Below are 6831 nucleotides of genomic sequence, written 5' to 3'. Positions count from 1 at the left end.
GGTTGTGAGCCCAAGGGATTAGGAGGATGCTATTGCCTTCTACAGTAACAGAGAGTCGGGGCTGTCCTATCTAGCCTCCATCTCTTAGGCTTTAAGTCTCACTTCATCCTTCAAGTCTTTCCTGACTCCTTTCCTGATCTCTCCCTTGTCTGACCTTACAATCTAAATGACTTAAATGGCAAAATCACAATTACAAAATGACTTTTAAATTCAACATGTATTAAACACCTACCATGTGTCAACAATCTGTGAGAGTGGGGAACAAATCTCATGCTTCACCGTCTGCCTGTTCTCTGCCCTTGTCTCCTTGCTGAATCCTAGCTCTCCTTCAAGGATGTGCCATGAAACCTTTCTTGACCTTTTCATAATCTCCAGTGATCTCCATGGCTTCTGGGTTCCCTGGATACTTTGCTGTACCACTCATATACTGTTTGATTACCAGCTTCATCTCCCCAGCCAGGCTGCCTTTGAGGACAAGAATGCTAACCCAGACTTTCTATCCCTCACATCACCCAGTAAGATGCCCTTTGTTTATAAGCCCTCAAGAAATACTCTCTTTGATAGCACATGTACTAAAATTGCAATGATACAGAGAAGATTAGCCTGGCCTCTGAGCAAGGATGATGCCTCAATTGATGAAGTATTCTATAAAAAAGAAACAGAATATTGGTCATATTTACTTTTTTGGCCAAAGGAAATGATTGACTTTTGTTTAGGGAAAGCACGAAGAAATTTCTAAAAGGAACAGGATTAAAGAGTCTTTTGAACAATTTGTAATTGATAAAGTATTTGTAACAAATGTGTGTTTGGGAGTCTGGGAGTATACACACAGGAGATGCTCTCAAAGCTGGTGATAGGCACTCTGCAGGATGGAGCCTTTGGAGAGGGTCATCTCCTCTCCCAAACTTTTTCCTAGCCACTTTCTCCTGAGCACCCTTGACTCCACCCTGGAAATTTGAAACATGCTTGCTGGGAGTAGTTCTCCAGTTTTGTGGTGCCCACTGAAGCTGGCAAGGGTGTTCCAGGCATAGAGCCAGTTCTCCAGAATTGGTGGGACCACCTCTGCCACATCCCACTTAAGGTGATTGATGCCATAGGCCTGAGCATTGCTGAAGTGCATGGCCAAATTGGGAATAAAGGGAAATACAAAGGAGATAAGAACCATTAGAGTTCTCCTAGGATTCTTCAGCCACAAAGGCCACCACTTTCCCCCCATGCCTCTTAGCATGAAATTTCTATGCTGAGATGGCCAAAATTAGGAAGGGAAAGTCCTTTTTCTGCAGCCTTTCTTTCCAGAAAATCTTGCATGAGATTTCATTGTATAAGGTACTCTGCAAGGGGTCAGAGCCAGGGATAGGGACGGGGAATGTATTTGTGATTACACTGATATAGGATATTTCCCAGGAAAAGAGAATTCCCCCCCCCCCCCAACTAATACAGATCACCAGCTTTTCTGCAGCTTATAATCTTAGAGAGCTGGTTAGGTCAGTGAGATGCCAAGTGACTTGTAGGGGTTCCTAAGACCAGTATATGTCAAAGGAAGGACTTTGAGTCCAAGTCATCCAGACTTCAAGGCTGACCCTCTATGCATTATACCTCTATCCCCTCATGATTCAGAGGATATAAAGTCAAGACAAAATACAAAAACAAAAACACTGCTTACCTTCAAGGACATTACATCCTCCTGGTTTCCTCAAGAGGTGGCACTTGAACGGAGTCTTAAAGGAAGCTAATGAGTCTAAGTGGTCACTTTAATAATTTTTCTTTTCTCCGCAGTTGCAAAAGTTGTGTGTTAGCTATTCACTATGTTAAATAAATTTAAAATTACTCACTATTTTAATTTAAAATTAAAATATTTTAAATAAATTAAAAAATAAAGATTATTTAAAAAATAAATGACTTAAAAGATTTAGATTGATTTATTTGGGATTGTGGTGAATAAGAAATGGATCTGCGCTTATTTTTTGCTAAACTGTCATCTGGTTTTTTCAACAGTTTTTCTTGATTAATGAATATTTCCTCAGTATTTTGCAATTCTAGTTTCCTTGAACACTAATCTATTATCTGCATTTATTGCTTGCCCATTATTTTCCAATTTGTTCTACTGTTCTAGTTTTCTCTTTTTTTATTCAGTAACAATTTTTAAAAAAAATAACTATTGCTTTACATGTAAAATCTATTTTTGATTGCTTACCATCTCAGTGGGAGAGGAGAGGAAGAAAAGAGAGAATTCAAGACTCAGAATTGTTTTTAAATGTTAAAAATGTTTTTTACATGTAAATGGGGGAAAGTAAAATATAAAAAATTTTTAAAATAGACATTTTTAATTTTACCAATTACATGTAATAACAAATTTCCACATAACTTTTCCAAAGTTATATGATCCAAATCATCTGTCTCTCTCTCTCTCTTGCCTTTCCTTACCCCCTTTCCCAGAGCTGGTAAACAATTCGATCTGGGTTAAAGATCATAGGCCAACCTTCTCAATGTATAGAGGAGGAAAAAGATTGAAAGGAAATGACTTTCTGGAGACCATTTCCATTCCACTATACCACAGTACCTTCCAATAGTATGCATTTTGAGTTGGTGCAGGAAGACTTGAATATGTTTGTTCTTGGACAGTATTGGGGGGCGGGGTAGTGTAAAGAGCAAAAAAATATATACACTCTTCAAATGAGGGGTTTGGCCTTCTCCCAGGCAAGTAGCAGCTAAAATTTTGGGTTTATCCTAGTTATGCAGATCTTTCACTAGTTTACAAAATGGCAGTACAGAAGATGATGATTATGAGAATTTCTGGAATTACTTCAAGAGTTATCTCAGTAAGTCTGGATCATATACTTTTTGCCCAACGATGCCCTCTACAGACATTCTCCTCTATCTCATGGCTCGCCATAGCCAAAAGATTGTAGCAATTTGTTCACCAACAAAAAGTCTAGTTCCTCTAAGCCAAGGCTTTTTAGCCTTTGTTGGGTCATGGGCCCCTCCAGCAAGAGTCTAGGGAAGTATGAAATCCTTCTCAGAATGTTTTTAGATGCATAGATGGGTTACTGGATTCTTTGCCAGTATAGTTACTTACTCTATGTAAGGTAAGGCAGAACAGTCTGTCCATTCATCTAAATCCCCCCTTTAAAAAACCCCAACAAAACCCTTACCTTCTATCTTAGAATCAATATTGAGTATTGATTCCAAGGCAGAAGAGCTAAAAGGGTTTTTCTAGATATTAAGGTCAAGTGACTTGCCCAGTGTCACACAGCTGGGAAGTATCTAAGATTTAAACCCAGGACCTCCTTTATATCCCATTCTCCTTGAATCTTCTTACTCTCTCCCCCCTTCCCCCCAGCATGATTAGCTAGGACAGGAAGAATAATTAAAAGTTAATCAGAGAAATGCTTTAAATACATACTCGGCACACTGCATTATATAAAATACAAGTGCTCATTTCATATTGTTTGGGATGCCTGAGAGCCAGGATACTGGAGAATTGTGCATTTTCTTTGTTGTAATGATTCAGCAGTGCCATGGTTACTGATGCCCCTCAGGGTACCTTGTTTTCTTAGTTTCCTGTCTTTGAAGGTACTTTCCTCAATTCGATGATTTTTGTGATTTTTTTCTTCTTTTTTTGTTCCAGACTGAAAGATGAAAAATGAGACCTTACTTTCTGCTTGAGAGGTGGGTGACCACCCTGCTCCCCAGGTGGCAGTAATAGGACACTGGTACCTCCTGATGAGAGGTGTGGAGTTTCACAGGCATGTATTTTGGGGGCATGTTCACTGTAGAAATTTATTTTGCTTGATTATGCTTATTCGTTAAAAGGATTTTTTCCCCCTTTTTCTATTTTTCCCCTGCATGGAGGAAGGGGGGAGATAGGAAAGAAATACATTTTTCTCTACTTAAAAAAAAAAAAAGCTTGATTTCTGACCTATACTGAGAGTGTTTTTTCAACTCAAAGAGAAGTTGTTGGAGTGGAGCCAAGATGGTGGAAATCCTACCTGGGATTCCAGCTTTTCCCCTCAAATTTGGATGCCTTCTCATTCAAGAGATACAAGACTTTGGATTGACTGCAATCCTGGGAATATCTTGTCTATCTTATATTGTCAACTGAAGAACCCTGTGACAGCAGTAAAGGCAAGATGAGGCCTGAAACCCCCCCAGAGATAGTGATATTTTCTCTTTCTGAAAGACAAAACTGGGGCTTAGAACAAGAAATTAAAGAGTACTAGAAAGCAGAGAAGGGATTAGAACCCATGTCTTTCCAACTTCTAGTATGAGATATTTTCCACTGGTTCATATGACCTGTTCTCAAGGCAGAGATAGACAAATAAAAACAAAAGGTACAAAAGGCACAAAGGAAGGATGTGATAAAGATCTCATAATAGAGACTAAAGTCTTCCATGTAAGACTGAAAAATGCTCAGCAAAGATAAACAAATGACAAAAACAAGAGCCATATTTGTGAATGGGCCTTTCAGCTCCTGCACAAATAGAGATTGAGACATATATATATACATATATATATACATTCATTCATTCATTTATTTATCTATTCATTCATTTGTTTGTTAATTAATTTATTTGCTTATTTATTTATTCATCTATTCGTTTGTTTGTTTATTTATTTGTGTGCAGCAGCACTGGGAAGGGGTGATTCCTGGCTAGCCCAAACAAAAGCTATCCATGACTTCTGTATAATATTTTCTATTTTTCAAAGCTTTTCTTGGATCTACATGGGTCTGTGGGGTAGATAGGGGAAGTGCTAATCTATTTACAGCAGTCATTTGCCCACAATTGCAGAATTAATTAAAACAATAGTTTTTGTAATTGTACTCCCATATTTACAGAGCTCACAAATAGGACTATAGCCACAGCCTGGGCTCTAAAGAGAACTTAGTGTTTCCTGGCTCTTCCTATCTCAGGTTGGTCTTTTTTGAAGTATAAGTGGCCAATAGCATCTGAGCAAACTCCGGGAGTCCTTTCACATTGGCCTTATAGGTCAACAACCCAGAGAAGGCTTTCGGTGGCATTTGGGGACACGGTGGCTACAAGAGAAGAACGGTGGCTAAATCGAGACTTGGGCTGGCAGGGTTTTGGGAATAAAGAAAAAGTTAGCCATTAGATGCCCCTCCTGGTCACAGTCACAGTAGAGGGAGCAAGATCCTTTTTGCACCCTGGGTAAAACAACTTTACTCTCTCAGGGACAGATCTCTAGAGTCCCTCTGGGAAACAGAGTGATTTAATATTTGGAGAAAAGGTAGGCTGGGCTCTCTCTAAGGCTGGCAAAACACACAGAATTCCTACACCCTCTAACCACTCAGCCAGAAAGGAGAGCCTCACCTACCAAATTAGGGGGCTTACAAGTTAATTTTATCAGGAAGAGTTGGGGGGCCCCAACTTATGCAAAAGCTCCTCTCCCCATCCCCAAAATGTGAGGTGCTAGAGATCTCAGGGTCTTATTTTTCTCTCCATTTGGAAATTTTCTCTTACTCCTGATTTATTGAGATTGGATCAAAGATATGTCTCCATGGAAACCTCTTTGCAAAATACACAGAGAGTACAAGGGCTGAAGATTGTTAGCTCCCAATTATGATATCTCCAATTGGCTTCTAGAAGCGAGCCCTCAAGATGACATGCATGAAGCAAAGAGGGAGAAATTGTGCATTGCTGGATGGTGACGGTCAGAGTGGGTGTGCACGGGGTGGGTGCGTGTGTGAGGTGTGTGGCGTGGTGAGTGTGAGTCTCTGGGGAAGGAGGCTGCTCAGAGATGGAGGAAATTCTCATCTCCCTCCACTGATTCCAGAGCTGATCATGCTGGAGGAGGAGGTGAATGAGGGGGAGATAAGAAGACTGAGTCATTGTACCAGAAATCCCCAAATCCAGGTGCATGTGTGCATGTGTTCCAAATAGCTTGCCCTCAATTAGGAACCACATCTAGAATGACCACACAATGAGGGTTCATCCCAGTGACATCCCAGCACAGTAAAAGTCAAACCAATAGAAACGGGGGCTGTGCAGAAGGATCCCTGTGGGCTCCTATTGCCTTAGAAATCCATTTATTTCTAATTCTAGAATTAGAATTCATGCCTAGGTGATTAATTATCTCAAGAGATTGATTTTGGGCTAAGATATAAGCTTATTAATTATATGGGGTTTATTGGTTAGGCTAATATCATAACCGATAAAGTCATAGAGGTCTCTATGGTTTTCTTGGGACCAGGGGCAACCCAAGCTAGGTCAGGCAGTCTAATAAATAGATTTTTTTGGAGTTCATTATTCAGCTTTTCCCTTAACCATCCCAAGACGTCTTTAATTGGTGATAGCTAAGGAAGATGTGGTCCGTCAATCTATCTACCCCTCCCCATCCCCATAGAGGGACAGATTACAGTATGCCGAAAAAGAACCCTCGTCTCCATATATTAACCAAATTTTGGGATTTTTAAGGACAAAGAAAATGCAAAAAGTAGCAGACAAGAATGGTGTCGCTGATTCAGATCCCAGACATAAGAATACATAGTAATTCAATAATTCAATACAAAGTAAAATAGGAATTTATACAGCATATGAAAAATGAATTCTCACAATTAATATCATCTATGTTATATTGTATTTTTATTTTTTGTGTTAAGTATTTCCCAGTTCCAGTTTAGTCATGTAGCTCTGGGTAATATTAGGGTAACAATGGAGTCCTCCCACAGTGTGTTTGAGACCCCTGCAGTAAGGCACTTGTGGGCAGGTAGACTCTCTGCACTCTATATTGATTCCTGGTCCAAACACATGTACCAGCTCAACCAAAAGAGACTTACCCCTCCCACTCCCAACCCTACTTCCTCCCTCTGTA

At 39.8% G+C, this 6831-nt stretch overlaps 1 non-coding gene across 1 annotated transcript; it reads left to right on the top strand.

The window, feature by feature from the left end:
* Window positions 1-548: 548 nt before the first annotated feature.
* LOC123232723 lies at window positions 549-655 on the top strand. Its single transcript, XR_006505244.1, has one exon. It is a non-coding gene; the product is annotated as a U6 spliceosomal RNA (small nuclear RNA).
* The last annotated feature ends 6176 nt before the right edge of the window (window positions 656-6831 follow it).

This window comes from Gracilinanus agilis, chromosome 1 (genome assembly GCF_016433145.1).
Source record: "Gracilinanus agilis isolate LMUSP501 chromosome 1, AgileGrace, whole genome shotgun sequence".
Classification (NCBI taxonomy): Eukaryota; Metazoa; Chordata; class Mammalia; order Didelphimorphia; family Didelphidae; genus Gracilinanus; species Gracilinanus agilis.
Note: the sequence above shows the minus strand (reverse complement) of the source record. Positions and strands in the feature narration are given on the sequence as shown.